General features: G+C 48.8%; 11 non-coding genes and 3 pseudogenes across 11 annotated transcripts; 7 read left to right on the forward strand and 7 right to left on the reverse strand.

The window, feature by feature from the left end:
* Window positions 1-405: 405 nt before the first annotated feature.
* Window positions 406-524, reverse strand: LOC144726557 (5S ribosomal RNA). The gene has a single exon (XR_013587292.1). It is a non-coding gene; the product is annotated as a 5S ribosomal RNA (ribosomal RNA).
* Window positions 525-1,276: 752 nt separating this feature from the next.
* LOC144726558 (5S ribosomal RNA) lies at window positions 1,277-1,395 on the forward strand. The gene has a single exon (XR_013587293.1). It is a non-coding gene; the product is annotated as a 5S ribosomal RNA (ribosomal RNA).
* Window positions 1,396-2,815: 1,420 nt separating this feature from the next.
* On the reverse strand, window positions 2,816-2,924 carry LOC144726588 (5S ribosomal RNA; annotated as a pseudogene).
* Window positions 2,925-3,676: 752 nt separating this feature from the next.
* On the forward strand, window positions 3,677-3,795 carry LOC144726559 (5S ribosomal RNA). The gene has a single exon (XR_013587294.1). It is a non-coding gene; the product is annotated as a 5S ribosomal RNA (ribosomal RNA).
* Window positions 3,796-5,215: 1,420 nt separating this feature from the next.
* Window positions 5,216-5,334, reverse strand: LOC144726560 (5S ribosomal RNA). Its single transcript, XR_013587295.1, has one exon. It is a non-coding gene; the product is annotated as a 5S ribosomal RNA (ribosomal RNA).
* Window positions 5,335-6,086: 752 nt separating this feature from the next.
* LOC144726562 (5S ribosomal RNA) lies at window positions 6,087-6,205 on the forward strand. Its single transcript, XR_013587297.1, has one exon. It is a non-coding gene; the product is annotated as a 5S ribosomal RNA (ribosomal RNA).
* A 1,420-nt stretch (window positions 6,206-7,625) lies between these two features.
* LOC144726563 (5S ribosomal RNA) lies at window positions 7,626-7,744 on the reverse strand. Its single transcript, XR_013587298.1, has one exon. It is a non-coding gene; the product is annotated as a 5S ribosomal RNA (ribosomal RNA).
* Window positions 7,745-8,496: 752 nt separating this feature from the next.
* Window positions 8,497-8,605, forward strand: LOC144726589 (5S ribosomal RNA; annotated as a pseudogene).
* A 1,680-nt stretch (window positions 8,606-10,285) lies between these two features.
* Window positions 10,286-10,404, reverse strand: LOC144726564 (5S ribosomal RNA). Its single transcript, XR_013587299.1, has one exon. It is a non-coding gene; the product is annotated as a 5S ribosomal RNA (ribosomal RNA).
* A 747-nt stretch (window positions 10,405-11,151) lies between these two features.
* Window positions 11,152-11,270, forward strand: LOC144726577 (5S ribosomal RNA). Its single transcript, XR_013587311.1, has one exon. It is a non-coding gene; the product is annotated as a 5S ribosomal RNA (ribosomal RNA).
* A 1,421-nt stretch (window positions 11,271-12,691) lies between these two features.
* On the reverse strand, window positions 12,692-12,810 carry LOC144726545 (5S ribosomal RNA). The gene has a single exon (XR_013587280.1). It is a non-coding gene; the product is annotated as a 5S ribosomal RNA (ribosomal RNA).
* A 677-nt stretch (window positions 12,811-13,487) lies between these two features.
* Window positions 13,488-13,596, forward strand: LOC144726590 (5S ribosomal RNA; annotated as a pseudogene).
* A 1,680-nt stretch (window positions 13,597-15,276) lies between these two features.
* Window positions 15,277-15,395, reverse strand: LOC144726565 (5S ribosomal RNA). The gene has a single exon (XR_013587300.1). It is a non-coding gene; the product is annotated as a 5S ribosomal RNA (ribosomal RNA).
* A 747-nt stretch (window positions 15,396-16,142) lies between these two features.
* LOC144726566 (5S ribosomal RNA) lies at window positions 16,143-16,261 on the forward strand. The gene has a single exon (XR_013587301.1). It is a non-coding gene; the product is annotated as a 5S ribosomal RNA (ribosomal RNA).
* The last annotated feature ends 1,021 nt before the right edge of the window (window positions 16,262-17,282 follow it).

The following is a 17,282-nucleotide window of genomic DNA, read 5'->3' on the forward strand; positions in this document are numbered from 1 at the left end:
CTTGAGGCCGAGGTAGCGATGCCCCCTAGAGACGAGAACCCGCCAGCTCCGCTCTGCGTGAGCGACACGCACAGAGTGGAACTTGCATATTTAAGTCTGTGGGGAGCACTGCCAACTCGGGGTGAGCGTGTTCCATTTGTTTAACAGCTCTTGGTCAATCCACTGCCGGGTGAAGGCCTCCCCACAAGCCACTGTCATGTTCATCGCGGTTATGCAATTTAACATAGAACTCTAAGCAAAAAAATACCTGATGAATTCCAATTCTGAATGCCAAGTAGTCAAGAGTTTGACCCTGAATAGGCAAGTGCCCCCTATAGACATTGAAACGCCAGTTCGGCGTCGTGCGTGTGAAACGTGGAGTAAATAGCGCCCCCTGGAGACACGAAAACGCAAAACGTTTTTAAAAGCCTACAACACCTGGTATTCCCAGGCGGTCTCCCATCCAAGTACTAACCAGGCTCGACCCTGCTTAGCTTCCGAGATCGGACGAGATCGGGCGTATTCAGGGTGATATGGTCGTAGGCGAAAGCTCAGAGAAGATTCAGTAAATTCATCTCTTAACGCCAACTCGTCCAGCTGATGATATTTTCACAGCGAATAAATGTTACCCACAAAATTCGTCAACTTATCTCTAACTTAGTTGTGACCCACCTTTGCACGTGGCTTCACTTCTTGTGTGAAGACACCGCCTGCAATCATCCTCGCATTCACGGTGGAGTTCAACTCAAGACGTCTCGGTGCAAACCCAAGTGGTGGTCTCAGCTTTGGAGCAACATCTCCGTTCTGAGCAGCTATCTCAGAGTAAAAGTTGTCACCATATTTACGTACAGTACGTGTGTGTGTGTGTTTAAACCAAAACGTACTGACTTTGTTAATCCGCTGATGGATGAAGACCTCCACAAACCGTGTCTGTCCTATCCCGGGGGTTGATTGAGCATACTTCACCACGCTGGTGGACGGTGCGGGTTGGTGGGGAAGTGGTGGGGGTGGAGAGAGGCTGACCTGGTTCGGATATCACTCGACACCACCGATGTTAGCCGTGCCCGGGATTCTAACTCAGCTCAGCAGCTTCACTGCACCGTGACGCTGAGAGCCACGGCGCCCTAAGGGCTGTGGTCTTGACAGTGGCAGAAGTGAGCTCTGGGCTCGCGATCTGTAGCTGGTGGTGAACACGAGTTTTGTGGGTAACATTGACTCGCTGTGAAAATGTCATCAGCCATATCAGCCGGAAGAGTCAAGGTTGGAGATAAGTTTACTAAATCTCCTTTCAGCTTTCGCCTACGACCATATCACCCTGAATACGCCCGATCTCGTCCGATCTCGGAAGCTAAGCAGGGTCGAGCCTGGTTAGTACTTGGATGGGAGACCGCCTGGGAATACCAGGTGTTGTAGGCTTTTTGTCCTCGGCTTTTGCCTCTTCCCGTCGGCAGGGGGAGCGCTGTCTACCCCGCGTGTCGCTCACGCACAGCGGGGCCGGCGGGTTCTCGTCTCTAGGGGGCACCGCTACCTCGGCTAGAAACTGACAACAGGTGAATTTTACAGCCTTTGTCATTCCACTGCTGGATGAAAGTCTTCCCAAACCACGTCGGATATAGTTTTTGTTAACCATATATCGCCACGTTGGTCAGTTTTTGGGTTTGCGACGTCACTTTTATTTCTCCGCACGGCTGAAACATTTATTTACAGCTGCCTGATTGAACGTTCACAGCCCTCTGTCAATCCACTTCTGGATGAGGGCCTCCACATGCCGAGTGGGTAATGGGGCTTATTTGACCGCGCGTCCACGCTGGTCCCTGGGGGTTAGTGAGGGCGGGAATCTCTGTACATAGAAGTGGGGTGCAACAAGCGGGTGTTGTGCACTGCCCACGGAAGAGAGGATAGTGGGGAATGTGAGTTGGCGTCATACAGTTATTTACACCATGGGACCTGAATAATATGTTAAAAACTATGAATTTTGATGACCAGTTTTTTTCATTGCCATAAGAATAGTTGAACTATTAGTTGGGATTGAGTCACACATCCTTCAATCAATCAAAATAATGACTACTAAATTATTCTTATTTATATTAAAAGTAAAATGATGAAATTATCTTTGGCACAATGCATTGTAGGAGAATGCTTTCACGTCAGCACCAGCGATAATCCACTGAGCGCGAAATCTCCAACATAAAAGTATTTTTTACACATCCCATCAGCCAGGTGACCTGAGAGTGAATCGTTTCATTAGCAAAGGTTGACCACAGGAACAAACTCTGGGCTGGTTTGACAATCAGTGTCTCATCAACAGAGTGAATTCTGGTGAACTGCGGGACGTTCACGTGCAAGGGCCCCTCTGTTAGCTGTGGGTCCCAGTGGAGCACAAAACTCTAAAATGCACGACACGGAATGACCAGGCGCGTAGTCGGTGCAGCTTGAGGCCGAGGTAGCGATGCCCCCTATAGACGAGAACCCGCCAGCTCCGCTCTGCGTGAGCGACACGCACAGAGTGGAACTTGCATATTTAAGTCTGTGGGGAGCACTGCCAACTCGGGGTGAGCGTGTTCCATTTGTTTAACAGCTCTTGGTCAATCCACTGCCGGGTGAAGGCCTCCCCACAAGCCACTGTCATGTTCATCGCGGTTATGCAATTTAACATAGAACTCTAAGCAAAAAAATACCTGATGAATTCCAATTCTGAATGCCAAGTAGTCAAGAGTTTGACCCTGAATAGGCAAGTGCCCCCTATAGACATTGAAACGCCAGTTCGGCGTCGTGCGTGTGAAACGTGGAGTAAATAGCGCCCCCTGGAGACACGAAAACGCAAAACGTTTTTAAAAGCCTACAACACCTGGTATTCCCAGGCGGTCTCCCATCCAAGTACTAACCAGGCTCGACCCTGCTTAGCTTCCGAGATCGGGCGTATTCAGGGTGATATGGTCGTAGGCGAAAGCTCAGAGAAGATTCAGTAAATTCATCTCTTAACGCCAACTCGTCCAGCTGATGATATTTTCACAGCGAATAAATGTTACCCACAAAATTCGTCAACTTATCTCTAACTTAGTTGTGACCCACCTTTGCACGTGGCTTCACTTCTTGTGTGAAGACACCGCCTGCAATCATCCTCGCATTCACGGTGGAGTTCAACTCAAGACGTCTCGGTGCAAACCCAAGTGGTGGTCTCAGCTTTGGAGCAACATCTCCGTTCTGAGCAGCTATCTCAGAGTAAAAGTTGTCACCATATTTACGTACAGTACGTGTGTGTGTGTGTTTAAACCAAAACGTACTGACTTTGTTAATCCGCTGATGGATGAAGACCTCCACAAACCATGTCTGTCCTATCCCGGGGGTTGATTGAGCATACTTCACCACGCTGGTGGACGGTGCGGGTTGGTGGGGAAGTGGTGGGGGTGGAGAGAGGCTGACCTGGTTCGGATATCACTCGACACCACCGATGTTAGCCGTGCCCGGGATTCTAACTCAGCTCAGCAGCTTCACTGCACCGTGACGCTGAGAGCCACGGCGCCCTAAGGGCTGTGGTCTTGACAGTGGCAGAAGTGAGCTCTGGGCTCGCGATCTGTAGCTGGTGGTGAACACGAGTTTTGTGGGTAACATTGACTCGCTGTGAAAATGTCATCAGCCATATCAGCCGGAAGAGTCAAGGTTGGAGATAAGTTTACTAAATCTCCTTTCAGCTTTCGCCTACGACCATATCACCCTGAATACGCCCGATCTCGTCCGATCTCGGAAGCTAAGCAGGGTCGAGCCTGGTTAGTACTTGGATGGGAGACCGCCTGGGAATACCAGGTGTTGTAGGCTTTTTGTCCTCGGCTTTTGCCTCTTCCCGTCGGCAGGGGGAGCGCTGTCTACCCCGCGTGTCGCTCACGCACAGCGGGGCCGGCGGGTTCTCGTCTCTAGGGGGCACCGCTACCTCGGCTAGAAACTGACAACAGGTGAATTTTACAGCCTTTGTCATTCCACTGCTGGATGAAAGTCTTCCCAAACCACGTCGGATATAGTTTTTGTTAACCATATATCGCCACGTTGGTCAGTTTTTGGGTTTGCGACGTCACTTTTATTTCTCCGCACGGCTGAAACATTTATTTACAGCTGCCTGATTGAACGTTCACAGCCCTCTGTCAATCCACTTCTGGATGAGGGCCTCCACATGCCGAGTGGGTAATGGGGCTTATTTGACCGCGCGTCCACGCTGGTCCCTGGGGGTTAGTGAGGGCGGGAATCTCTGTACATAGAAGTGGGGTGCAACAAGCGGGTGTTGTGCACTGCCCACGGAAGAGAGGATAGTGGGGAATGTGAGTTGGCGTCATACAGTTATTTACACCATGGGACCTGAATAATATGTTAAAAACTATGAATTTTGATGACCAGTTTTTTTCATTGCCATAAGAATAGTTGAACTATTAGTTGGGATTGAGTCACACATCCTTCAATCAATCAAAATAATGACTACTAAATTATTCTTATTTATATTAAAAGTAAAATGATGAAATTATCTTTGGCACAATGCATTGTAGGAGAATGCTTTCACGTCAGCACCAGCGATAATCCACTGAGCGCGAAATCTCCAACATAAAAGTATTTTTTACACATCCCATCAGCCAGGTGACCTGAGAGTGAATCGTTTCATTAGCAAAGGTTGACCACAGGAACAAACTCTGGGCTGGTTTGACAATCAGTGTCTCATCAACAGAGTGAATTCTGGTGAACTGCGGGACGTTCACGTGCAAGGGCCCCTCTGTTAGCTGTGGGTCCCAGTGGAGCACAAAACTCTAAAATGCACGACACGGAATGACCAGGCGCGTAGTCGGTGCAGCTTGAGGCCGAGGTAGCGATGCCCCCTATAGACGAGAACCCGCCAGCTCCGCTCTGCGTGAGCGACACGCACAGAGTGGAACTTGCATATTTAAGTCTGTGGGGAGCACTGCCAACTCGGGGTGAGCGTGTTCCATTTGTTTAACAGCTCTTGGTCAATCCACTGCCGGGTGAAGGCCTCCCCACAAGCCACTGTCATGTTCATCGCGGTTATGCAATTTAACATAGAACTCTAAGCAAAAAAATACCTGATGAATTCCAATTCTGAATGCCAAGTAGTCAAGAGTTTGACCCTGAATAGGCAAGTGCCCCCTATAGACATTGAAACGCCAGTTCGGCGTCGTGCGTGTGAAACGTGGAGTAAATAGCGCCCCCTGGAGACACGAAAACGCAAAACGTTTTTAAAAGCCTACAACACCTGGTATTCCCAGGCGGTCTCCCATCCAAGTACTAACCAGGCTCGACCCTGCTTAGCTTCCGAGATCGGACGAGATCGGGCGTATTCAGGGTGATATGGTCGTAGGCGAAAGCTCAGAGAAGATTCAGTAAATTCATCTCTTAACGCCAACTCGTCCAGCTGATGATATTTTCACAGCGAATAAATGTTACCCACAAAATTCGTCAACTTATCTCTAACTTAGTTGTGACCCACCTTTGCACGTGGCTTCACTTCTTGTGTGAAGACACCGCCTGCAATCATCCTCGCATTCACGGTGGAGTTCAACTCAAGACGTCTCGGTGCAAACCCAAGTGGTGGTCTCAGCTTTGGAGCAACATCTCCGTTCTGAGCAGCTATCTCAGAGTAAAAGTTGTCACCATATTTACGTACAGTACGTGTGTGTGTGTGTTTAAACCAAAACGTACTGACTTTGTTAATCCGCTGATGGATGAAGACCTCCACAAACCATGTCTGTCCTATCCCGGGGGTTGATTGAGCATACTTCACCACGCTGGTGGACGGTGCGGGTTGGTGGGGAAGTGGTGGGGGTGGAGAGAGGCTGACCTGGTTCGGATATCACTCGACACCACCGATGTTAGCCGTGCCCGGGATTCTAACTCAGCTCAGCAGCTTCACTGCACCGTGACGCTGAGAGCCACGGCGCCCTAAGGGCTGTGGTCTTGACAGTGGCAGAAGTGAGCTCTGGGCTCGCGATCTGTAGCTGGTGGTGAACACGAGTTTTGTGGGTAACATTGACTCGCTGTGAAAATGTCATCAGCCATATCAGCCGGAAGAGTCAAGGTTGGAGATAAGTTTACTAAATCTCCTTTCAGCTTTCGCCTACGACCATATCACCCTGAATACGCCCGATCTCGTCCGATCTCGGAAGCTAAGCAGGGTCGAGCCTGGTTAGTACTTGGATGGGAGACCGCCTGGGAATACCAGGTGTTGTAGGCTTTTTGTCCTCGGCTTTTGCCTCTTCCCGTCGGCAGGGGGAGCGCTGTCTACCCCGCGTGTCGCTCACGCACAGCGGGGCCGGCGGGTTCTCGTCTCTAGGGGGCACCGCTACCTCGGCTAGAAACTGACAACAGGTGAATTTTACAGCCTTTGTCATTCCACTGCTGGATGAAAGTCTTCCCAAACCACGTCGGATATAGTTTTTGTTAACCATATATCGCCACGTTGGTCAGTTTTTGGGTTTGCGACGTCACTTTTATTTCTCCGCACGGCTGAAACATTTATTTACAGCTGCCTGATTGAACGTTCACAGCCCTCTGTCAATCCACTTCTGGATGAGGGCCTCCACATGCCGAGTGGGTAATGGGGCTTATTTGACCGCGCGTCCACGCTGGTCCCTGGGGGTTAGTGAGGGCGGGAATCTCTGTACATAGAAGTGGGGTGCAACAAGCGGGTGTTGTGCACTGCCCACGGAAGAGAGGATAGTGGGGAATGTGAGTTGGCGTCATACAGTTATTTACACCATGGGACCTGAATAATATGTTAAAAACTATGAATTTTGATGACCAGTTTTTTTCATTGCCATAAGAATAGTTGAACTATTAGTTGGGATTGAGTCACACATCCTTCAATCAATCAAAATAATGACTACTAAATTATTCTTATTTATATTAAAAGTAAAATGATGAAATTATCTTTGGCACAATGCATTGTAGGAGAATGCTTTCACGTCAGCACCAGCGATAATCCACTGAGCGCGAAATCTCCAACATAAAAGTATTTTTTACACATCCCATCAGCCAGGTGACCTGAGAGTGAATCGTTTCATTAGCAAAGGTTGACCACAGGAACAAACTCTGGGCTGGTTTGACAATCAGTGTCTCATCAACAGAGTGAATTCTGGTGAACTGCGGGACGTTCACGTGCAAGGGCCCCTCTGTTAGCTGTGGGTCCCAGTGGAGCACAAAACTCTAAAATGCACGACACGGAATGACCAGGCGCGTAGTCGGTGCAGCTTGAGGCCGAGGTAGCGATGCCCCCTATAGACGAGAACCCGCCAGCTCCGCTCTGCGTGAGCGACACGCACAGAGTGGAACTTGCATATTTAAGTCTGTGGGGAGCACTGCCAACTCGGGGTGAGCGTGTTCCATTTGTTTAACAGCTCTTGGTCAATCCACTGCCGGGTGAAGGCCTCCCCACAAGCCACTGTCATGTTCATCGCGGTTATGCAATTTAACATAGAACTCTAAGCAAAAAAATACCTGATGAATTCCAATTCTGAATGCCAAGTAGTCAAGAGTTTGACCCTGAATAGGCAAGTGCCCCCTATAGACATTGAAACGCCAGTTCGGCGTCGTGCGTGTGAAACGTGGAGTAAATAGCGCCCCCTGGAGACACGAAAACGCAAAACGTTTTTAAAAGCCTACAACACCTGGTATTCCCAGGCGGTCTCCCATCCAAGTACTAACCAGGCTCGACCCTGCTTAGCTTCCGAGATCGGACGAGATCGGGCGTATTCAGGGTGATATGGTCGTAGGCGAAAGCTCAGAGAAGATTCAGTAAATTCATCTCTTAACGCCAACTCGTCCAGCTGATGATATTTTCACAGCGAATAAATGTTACCCACAAAATTCGTCAACTTATCTCTAACTTAGTTGTGACCCACCTTTGCACGTGGCTTCACTTCTTGTGTGAAGACACCGCCTGCAATCATCCTCGCATTCACGGTGGAGTTCAACTCAAGACGTCTCGGTGCAAACCCAAGTGGTGGTCTCAGCTTTGGAGCAACATCTCCGTTCTGAGCAGCTATCTCAGAGTAAAAGTTGTCACCATATTTACGTACAGTACGTGTGTGTGTGTGTTTAAACCAAAACGTACTGACTTTGTTAATCCGCTGATGGATGAAGACCTCCACAAACCGTGTCTGTCCTATCCCGGGGGTTGATTGAGCATACTTCACCACGCTGGTGGACGGTGCGGGTTGGTGGGGAAGTGGTGGGGGTGGAGAGAGGCTGACCTGGTTCGGATATCACTCGACACCACCGATGTTAGCCGTGCCCGGGATTCTAACTCAGCTCAGCAGCTTCACTGCACCGTGACGCTGAGAGCCACGGCGCCCTAAGGGCTGTGGTCTTGACAGTGGCAGAAGTGAGCTCTGGGCTCGCGATCTGTAGCTGGTGGTGAACACGAGTTTTGTGGGTAACATTGACTCGCTGTGAAAATGTCATCAGCCATATCAGCCGGAAGAGTCACGGTTGGAGATAAGTTTACTAAATCTCCTTTCAGCTTTCGCCTACGACCATATCACCCTGAATACGCCCGATCTCGGAAGCTAAGCAGGGTCGAGCCTGGTTAGTACTTGGATGGGAGACCGCCTGGGAATACCAGGTGTTGTAGGCTTTTTGTCCTCGGCTTTTGCCTCTTCCCGTCGGCAGGGGAAGCGCTGTCTACCCCGCGTGTCGCTCACGCACAGCGGGGCTGGCGGGTTCTCGTCCCTGGGGGGCACCGCTACCTCGGCTAGAAACTGACAACAGCTGAATTTTACAGCCTTTGTCATTCCACTGCTGGATGAAAGCCTGCCCAAACCACGTCGGTTATAGTTTTTGTTAACCGTGTATCGCCACGCTGGTCAGTTTTTGGGTTTGCGACGTCACTTTTATTTCTGGCGCACGGCTTAAACATTTATTTACAGCTGCCTGATTGAACGTTCACAACCCTCTGTCAATCCACTGCTGGATGAGGGCCTCCACATGCCGAGTGGGTAATGGGGCTTATTTGACCGCGCGTCCACGCTGGTCCCTGGGGGTTAGTGAGGGCGGGAATATCTGTACATAGAAGTGGGGTGCAACAAGCGGGTGTTGTGCACTGCCCTCTGAAGAGGGGATAGTGGGAAATTAGAGTTGGCGTATTGCACTTATTTACACCATGGGACCTGAATAATATGTTAAAAACTATGAATTTTGATGACCAGTTTTTTTTTATTGCCATAAGAACAGTTGAACTATTAGTTGCGATTGAGTCACACATCCTTCAATCAATCAAAATAATGACTAATACATCATTCTCATTTATATTAAAAGTAAAATGATGAAATTATCCTTGGCACAATGCATTGTAGGAAAATGCTTTCATGTCAGCACCAGCGATAATCCACTGAGCGCGAAATCTCCAAAATAAAAGTATTTTTTACACATCCCATCAGCCAGGCTACCTGAGAGTGAATCGTTTCATTAGTAATGGTTGACCACAGGAACAAACTCTGGGCTTTTCGATTTAAAGCTTTCGTGACTGCAGGGATTCATCTTTTTGGTTCTTTCGGTAAAGTCACGTAGAATGGAAATAATCAAATAAAAAAAACATTATAAAATAATGCAGGTGAAGACCAGGTCTGTCGGGGTCTTCGCCTGAGGACGGCTGCTTGCGTTGTCGTCGAAACGTCGTGAGAATTATTTCATTATGTAGTATTTTTTATTATTTTATTATTTCCATTCTACGTGACTTTACCGAAAGAACCAATAAGAAGAAAAAAAAACTCTGGACTGGTTTTGACAATCAGTGTCTCATCAACAGAGTGAATTCTGGTGAACTGCGGGACGTTCACGTGCAAGGCCCCTCTCTGTTAGCTGTGGGTCCAAGTGGAGCACAAAACTCTGCAATGCACGACACGGAATGACCAGGCGCGTAGTCGGTGCAGCTTTGAGGCCGAGGTAGCGATGCCCCCTAGAGACGAGAACCCGCCAGCTCCGCTCTGCGTGAGCGACACGCACAGAGTGGAACGTGCATATTTAATCTTAATTTTGTAGGGAGCACGGCCAACTCGGGGTGAGCGTGTTCCATTTGTTTAACAGCTCTTGGTCAATCCAAGCCACTGTCATGTTCATCGTGGTTATGCAAATTAAGATATAACTCTAAGCAAACAAAAACCTGATGAATTCCAATTCTGAATCCCAAGAAGTCACGAGTTTGACCCCGAGTAGCAGTGCCCCGGAAAGACATTGAAACGCCAGTTCGGCTTCGTGCGTGTGAAACGTGGAGTAAATAGCGCCCCCTGGAGACACGAAAACGCAAAAAGTTTCTAAAAGCCTACAACACCTGGTATTCCCAGGCGGTCTCCCATCCAAGTACTAACCAGGCTCGACCCTGCTTAGCTTCCGAGATCGGACGAGATCGGGCGTATTCAGGGTGATATGGTCGTAGGCGAAAGCTAAGAGGGGATTTAGTAAACTTATCTCCAACGTTAACTCTTCCGGCTGAAATTGTTATATTTTCACAGTGAGTAAATGTTACCCACAAAATTCGTGTTCACCACCAACTACAGATCGCGACCCCAGAGCTCACTTCTGCCACTGTCAAGACCACAGCCCTTAGGGCGCCGTGGCTCTCAGCGTCAAGGTGCAGTGAAGCTGCTGAGCTGAGTTAGAATCCCGGGCACGGCTAATATCGGTGGTGTCGAGTGATATCCGAACCAGGTCAGCCTCTCTCCACCCCCACCACTTCCCCACCAACCCGCACCGTCCACCAGCGTGGTGAAGTATGCTCAATCAACCCCCGGGATAGGACAGACACGGTTTGTGGAGGTCTTCATCCATCAGCGGATTAACAAAGTCAGTACGTTTTGGTTTAAACACACACACACACGTACTGTACGTAAATATGGTGACAACTTTTACTCTGAGATAACTGCTCAGAACGGAGATGTTGCTCCAAAGCTGAGACCACCACTTGGGTTTGCACCGAGACGTCTTGAGTTGAACTCCACCGTGAATGCGAGGATGATTGCAGGCGGTGTCTTCACACAAGAAGTGAAGCCACGTGCAAAGGTGGGTCACAACTAAGTTAGAGATGAGTTGACGACCTATATGGGTAACATTTACTCGCTGTGAAAATATCATCAGCCGGAAGAGTTGGCGCTGGAGATGAATTTACTAAATCTTCACTGAGCTTTCGCCTACGACCATATCACCCTGAATACGCCCGATCTCGTCCGATCTCGGAAGCTAAGCCGGGTCGAGCCTGGTTAGTACTTGGATGGGAGACCGCCTGGGAATACCAGGTGTTGTAGGCTTTTTGTTCTCGGCTTTTGCCTCTATCCGTCGGCAGGGGGAGCGCTGTCTACCCCGCGTGTCGCTCACGCACAGCGGGTCTGGCGGGTTCTCGTCCCTAGGGGGCACCGCTACCTCGGCTAGTAGCTGACAACAGCTGAATTTTACAGCCTTTGTCATTCCACTGCTGGATGAAAGTCTGCTCAAACCACGTCGGTTATAGTTTTTGTTAACCATATATCGCCACGCTGGTCAGTTTTTGGGTTTGCGACGTCACTTTTATTTCTCCGCACGGCTGAAACATTTATTTACAGCTGCCTGATTGAACGTTCACAGCCCTCTGTCAATCCACTTCTGGATGAGGGCCTCCACATGCCGAGTGGGTAATGGGGCTTATTTGACCGCGCGTCCACGCTGGTCCCTGGGGGTTAGTGAGGGCGGGAATCTCTGTACATAGAAGTGGGGTGCAACAAGCGGGTGTTGTGCACTGCCCACTGAAGAGGGGATAGTGGGAAATTAGAGTTGGCGTCATACAGTTATTTACACCATGGGACCTGAATAATATGTTAAAAACTATGAATTTTGATGACCAGTTTTTTTCATTGCCATAAGAATAGTTGAACTATTAGTTGGGATTGAGTCACACATCCTTCAATCAATCAAAATAATGACTACTAAATAATTCTTATTTATATTAAAAGTAAAATGATGAAATTATCTTTGGCACAATGCATTGTAGGAGAATGCTTTCATGTCAGCACCAGCGATAATCCACTGAGCGCGAAATCTCCAACATAAAAGTATTTTTTACACATCCCATCAGCCAGGTGACCTGAGAGTGAATCGTTTCATTAGCAAAGGTTGACCACAGGAACAAACTCTGGGCTGGTTTTGACAATCAGTGTCTCATCAACAGAGTGAATTCTGGTGAACTGCGGGACGTTCACGTGCAAGGGCCCCTCTGTTAGCTGTGGGTCCCAGTGGAGCACAAAACTCTACAATGCACGACACGGAATGACCAGGCGCGTAGTCGGTGCAGCTTGAGGCCGAGGTAGCGATGCCCCCTAGAGACGAGAACCCGCCAGCTCCGCTCTGCGTGAGCGACACGCACAGAGTGGAACTTGCATATTTAAGTCTGTGGGGAGCACTGCCAACTCGGGGTGAGCGTGTTCCATTTGTTTAACAGCTCTTGGTCAATCCACTGCCGGGTGAAGGCCTCCCCACAAGCCACTGTCATGTTCATCGTGGTTATGCAATTTAACATAGAACTCTAAGCAAAAAAATACCTGATGAATTCCAATTCTGAATGCCAAGTAGTCAAGAGTTTGACCCTGAATAGGCAAGTGCCCCCTATAGACATTGAAACGCCAGTTCGGCGTCGTGCGTGTGAGACGTGGAGTAAATAGCGCCCCCTGGAGACACGAAAACGCAAAAAGTTTCTAAAAGCCTACAACACCTGGTATTCCCAGGCGGTCTCCCATCCAAGTACTAACCAGGCTCGACCCTGCTTAGCTTCCGAGATCGGACGAGATCGGGCGCATTCAGGGTGATATGGTCGTAGGCGAGAGCTCAGAGAAGATTTAGTAAATCCATCTCTAACGTTATCAGGATTCTGCTGATGCTATTTTTTACAGCGAATGAGCGTTTCCCATGAAACTCGTGTTCACCACCAGCTGCAGATCGCGACCCCAGAGCTCACTTCTGCCACTGTCAAGACCACAGCCCTTAGGGCGCCGTGGCTCTCAGCGTCACGGTGCAGTGAAGCTGCTGAGCTGAGTTAGAATCCCGAGCACGGCTAACATCGGTGGTGTCGAGTGATATCCGAACCAGGTCAGCCTCTCTCCACCCCCACCACTTCCCCACCAACCCGCACCGTCCACCAGCGTGGTGAAGTATGCTCAATCAACCCCCAGGACAGGACAGACACGGCGTGTTGTAGGGCTTCATCCATCAGTGGATGAACAAAGTCTGGACGTCATGGTTTAAATACACACAAATACTGCATATAAATATGATCACAACTCTTCTCCTGAGATAGATGCTCAGCTGGGAGGCTGCAGCTGCTGCTCCAGAGATGAGACCACTTGGCTTTGCACCGAGACGTCTTGAGTTGAACTCCACCGTGAATGCGAGGATGACTGCAGGCGGTGTTTTCACACTATGGGGAAGTTGACCAATTTTATTCCAAAATGAGTACCGGTACATTAGAGATGAATTTACTGAATCTTCACTGAGTTCTCGCCTACGACCATATCACCCTGAATACGCCCGATCTCGGAAGCTAAGCAGGGTCGAGCCTGGTTAGTACTTGGATGGGAGACCGCCTGGGAATACCAGGTGTTGTAGGCTTTTTGTCCTCGGCTTTTGCCTCTTCCCGTCGGCAGGGGGAGCGCTGTCTACCCCCCGTGTCGCTCACGCACAGCGGGGCTGGCGGGTTCTCGTCCCTGGGGGGCACCGCTACCTCGGCTAGAAACTGACAACAGCTGAATTTTACAGCCTTTGTCATTCCACTGCTGGATGAAAGCCTGCCCAAACCACGTCGGTTATAGTTTTTGTTAACCGTGTATCGCCACGCTGGTCAGTTTTTGGGTTTGCGACGTCACTTTTATTTCTGGCGCACGGCTTAAACATTTATTTACAGCTGCCTGATTGAACGTTCACAGCCCTCTGTCAATCCACTGCTGGATGAGGGCCTCCACATGCCGAGTGGGTAATGGGGCTTATTTGACCGCGCGTCCACGCTGGTCCCTGGGGGTTAGTGAGGGCGGGAATATCTGTACATAGAAGTGGGGTGCAACAAGCGGGTGTTGTGCACTGCCCTCTGAAGAGGGGATAGTGGGAAATTAGAGTTGGCGTATTGCACTTATTTACACCATGGGACCTGAATAATATGTTAAAAACTATGAATTTTGATGACCAGTTTTTTTTTATTGCCATAAGAACAGTTGAACTATTAGTTGCCATTGAGTCACACATCCTTCAATCAATCAAAATAATGACTAATACATCATTCTCATTTATATTAAAAGTAAAATGATGAAATTATCCTTGGCACAATGCATTGTAGGAAAATGCTTTCATGTCAGCACCAGCGATAATCCACTGAGCGCGAAATCTCCAAAATAAAAGTATTTTTTACACATCCCATCAGCCAGGCTACCTGAGAGTGAATCGTTTCATTAGTAATGGTTGACCACAGGAACAAACTCTGGGCTTTTCGATTTAAAGCTTTCGTGACTGCAGGGATTCATCTTTTTGGTTCTTTCGGTAAAGTCACGTAGAATGGAAATAATCAAATAAAAAAAACATTATAAAATAATGCAGGTGAAGACCAGGTCTGTCGGGGTCTTCGCCTGAGGACGGCTGCTTGCGTTGTCGTCGAAACGTCGTGAGAATTATTTCATTATGTAGTATTTTTTATTATTTTATTATTTCCATTCTACGTGACTTTACCGAAAGAACCAATAAGAAGAAAAAAAAACTCTGGACTGGTTTTGACAATCAGTGTCTCATCAACAGAGTGAATTCTGGTGAACTGCGGGACGTTCACGTGCAAGGCCCCTCTCTGTTAGCTGTGGGTCCAAGTGGAGCACAAAACTCTGCAATGCACGACACGGAATGACCAGGCGCGTAGTCGGTGCAGCTTTGAGGCCGAGGTAGCGATGCCCCCTAGAGACGAGAACCCGCCAGCTCCGCTCTGCGTGAGCGACACGCACAGAGTGGAACGTGCATATTTAATCTTAATTTTGTAGGGAGCACGGCCAACTCGGGGTGAGCGTGTTCCATTTGTTTAACAGCTCTTGGTCAATCCAAGCCACTGTCATGTTCATCGTGGTTATGCAAATTAAGATATAACTCTAAGCAAACAAAAACCTGATGAATTCCAATTCTGAATCCCAAGAAGTCACGAGTTTGACCCCGAGTAGCAGTGCCCCGGAAAGACATTGAAACGCCAGTTCGGCTTCGTGCGTGTGAAACGTGGAGTAAATAGCGCCCCCTGGAGACACGAAAACGCAAAAAGTTTCTAAAAGCCTACAACACCTGGTATTCCCAGGCGGTCTCCCATCCAAGTACTAACCAGGCTCGACCCTGCTTAGCTTCCGAGATCGGACGAGATCGGGCGTATTCAGGGTGATATGGTCGTAGGCGAAAGCTAAGAGGGGATTTAGTAAACTTATCTCCAACGTTAACTCTTCCGGCTGAAATTGTTATATTTTCACAGTGAGTAAATGTTACCCACAAAATTCGTGTTCACCACCAACTACAGATCGCGACCCCAGAGCTCACTTCTGCCACTGTCAAGACCACAGCCCTTAGGGCGCCGTGGCTCTCAGCGTCAAGGTGCAGTGAAGCTGCTGAGCTGAGTTAGAATCCCGGGCACGGCTAATATCGGTGGTGTCGAGTGATATCCGAACCAGGTCAGCCTCTCTCCACCCCCACCACTTCCCCACCAACCCGCACCGTCCACCAGCGTGGTGAAGTATGCTCAATCAACCCCCGGGATAGGACAGACACGGTTTGTGGAGGTCTTCATCCATCAGCGGATTAACAAAGTCAGTACGTTTTGGTTTAAACACACACACACACGTACTGTACGTAAATATGGTGACAACTTTTACTCTGAGATAACTGCTCAGAACGGAGATGTTGCTCCAAAGCTGAGACCACCACTTGGGTTTGCACCGAGACGTCTTGAGTTGAACTCCACCGTGAATGCGAGGATGATTGCAGGCGGTGTCTTCACACAAGAAGTGAAGCCACGTGCAAAGGTGGGTCACAACTAAGTTAGAGATGAGTTGACGACCTATATGGGTAACATTTACTCGCTGTGAAAATATCATCAGCCGGAAGAGTTGGCGCTGGAGATGAATTTACTAAATCTTCACTGAGCTTTCGCCTACGACCATATCACCCTGAATACGCCCGATCTCGTCCGATCTCGGAAGCTAAGCAGGGTCGAGCCTGGTTAGTACTTGGATGGGAGACCGCCTGGGAATACCAGGTGTTGTAGGCTTTTTGTTCTCGGCTTTTGCCTCTATCCGTCGGCAGGGGGAGCGCTGTCTACCCCGCGTGTCGCTCACGCACAGCGGGTCTGGCGGGTTCTCGTCCCTAGGGGGCACCGCTACCTCGGCTAGTAGCTGACAACAGCTGAATTTTACAGCCTTTGTCATTCCACTGCTGGATGAAAGTCTGCTCAAACCACGTCGGTTATAGTTTTTGTTAACCATATATCGCCACGCTGGTCAGTTTTTGGGTTTGCGACGTCACTTTTATTTCTCCGCACGGCTGAAACATTTATTTACAGCTGCCTGATTGAACGTTCACAGCCCTCTGTCAATCCACTTCTGGATGAGGGCCTCCACATGCCGAGTGGGTAATGGGGCTTATTTGACCGCGCGTCCACGCTGGTCCCTGGGGGTTAGTGAGGGCGGGAATCTCTGTACATAGAAGTGGGGTGCAACAAGCGGGTGTTGTGCACTGCCCACTGAAGAGGGGATAGTGGGAAATTAGAGTTGGCGTCATACAGTTATTTACACCATGGGACCTGAATAATATGTTAAAAACTATGAATTTTGATGACCAGTTTTTTTCATTGCCATAAGAATAGTTGAACTATTAGTTGGGATTGAGTCACACATCCTTCAATCAATCAAAATAATGACTACTAAATAATTCTTATTTATATTAAAAGTAAAATGATGAAATTATCTTTGGCACAATGCATTGTAGGAGAATGCTTTCATGTCAGCACCAGCGATAATCCACTGAGCGCGAAATCTCCAACATAAAAGTATTTTTTACACATCCCATCAGCCAGGTGACCTGAGAGTGAATCGTTTCATTAGCAAAGGTTGACCACAGGAACAAACTCTGGGCTGGTTTTGACAATCAGTGTCTCATCAACAGAGTGAATTCTGGTGAACTGCGGGACGTTCACGTGCAAGGGCCCCTCTGTTAGCTGTGGGTCCCAGTGGAGCACAAAACTCTACAATGCACGACACGGAATGACCAGGCGCGTAGTCGGTGCAGCTTGA

This window comes from Lampetra planeri, chromosome 23 (assembly GCF_965212315.1).
Source record: "Lampetra planeri chromosome 23, kcLamPlan1.2.h2, whole genome shotgun sequence".
Taxonomy (NCBI): Eukaryota; Metazoa; Chordata; class Hyperoartia; order Petromyzontiformes; family Petromyzontidae; genus Lampetra; species Lampetra planeri.